Source organism: Cornus florida, unplaced genomic scaffold, assembly GCF_030987335.1.
Source record: "Cornus florida cultivar Cherokee Brave unplaced genomic scaffold, ASM3098733v1 CherokeeBrave_3.0.0_Hap2_Chr07, whole genome shotgun sequence".
Classification (NCBI taxonomy): Eukaryota; Viridiplantae; Streptophyta; class Magnoliopsida; order Cornales; family Cornaceae; genus Cornus; species Cornus florida.
In genome coordinates this window covers 52,266,782-52,267,961 of record NW_026775577.1, presented here as the reverse complement: position 1 = coordinate 52,267,961, position 1,180 = coordinate 52,266,782, and the positions used below count along the sequence as shown (strand labels likewise).

Genomic DNA, 1,180 nt, shown 5'->3' with positions numbered 1-1,180 from the left:
TCTAAGTTTCAGAATTCTCCAAGTCTGGTTCCCCTCTGCTCTGCTCACAGTTCCCTTCCTCTATTGCTTCTTGGTTCCATCCAGAAGCAGCCCCTCTGTTCTTCCTCCAATCTTCCTCCTTTAGCCTCACAGATTATATTCCGAGACTCTCTCTGTTTTCTTATAAAAGAAACTATTTCGTGAATAGGGTTTTTTTTCCTAACAGACGTAAAAGAACATAAATATATATAGCCGTCTATAAAATCCTAACCCTAATCTACGTAACTCTATATTTACCGAGTTTAATTTAAAACCTAATATAAGTCTGCATCCATACTATATAAAAAAAACCCTAATCCTATAACATATACAAGACCAAATAAAATAATTAATTTAGACAACTAAATAATTAAAATTAAACAATTACTTTAAAACAACTACACTATTAAAATTAAACAATTACTTTAAAACAAATACACTATTTAAATTAAACAATTACTTTAAAACAAATAAACAAGTAATTTAGAATCAAGAACAAATACACAATTAATTTAAAATAAAGAAACAATTAAACAATTACGCAAATGAGCACATAAATCACATAATGAAATAAAAATGCAATAAAATCAAATTTAAATTCCCATTGTATCCTTTTGAAAACTAGGGTTATTACAAGAACCTTACAAGCATTTGGATGAGTTTCTTGAAGTATGTTCCACCGTAAAATATACGGACATGCCGGAAGAGGTCTTGAGACTCAAACTTTTTCTATTCACCTTAAAAGACAAGGCAAAGTATTGGTTTAACAATCTTAGGCCTTTTTCAATTACTTCTTGGGCAGAAATGCAACAAGAGTTCTTGAAGAAGTATTATCCGGTTTCAAAGACCAATGCCATGAGAACCTTAATTCGAGAATTTTCACATGGGGATGGAGAAACGTTTCATGAGGCATGGGAACGCTTCAATGAGTTGCTTAGGAAGTGTCCACATCATGACATGCCCGAATGGTAATTAGTTCAATATTTCTTTGAGAGCTTATCGGACAATTATAAGGGTATGGTTGATGCTTCCATGGGTGGCTCATACATTAATAGGCATGAGGATGACATGTGGCGTCTTTATGAGAGCATGAGTAAAAATTCTTTGCATAGAACACTATCATCTAAGAATGGTAGAAATTCACAAGGTAGGAAGAGTGTTG

At 32.8% G+C, this 1,180-nt stretch overlaps 1 non-coding gene across 1 annotated transcript; it reads right to left on the bottom strand.

Moving 5' to 3' along the window:
- Positions 1 to 870: 870 nt before the first annotated feature.
- Positions 871 to 977, bottom strand: LOC132267977 (small nucleolar RNA R71). The gene has a single exon (XR_009469147.1). It is a non-coding gene; the product is annotated as a small nucleolar RNA R71 (small nucleolar RNA).
- Positions 978 to 1,180: the final 203 nt, after the last annotated feature.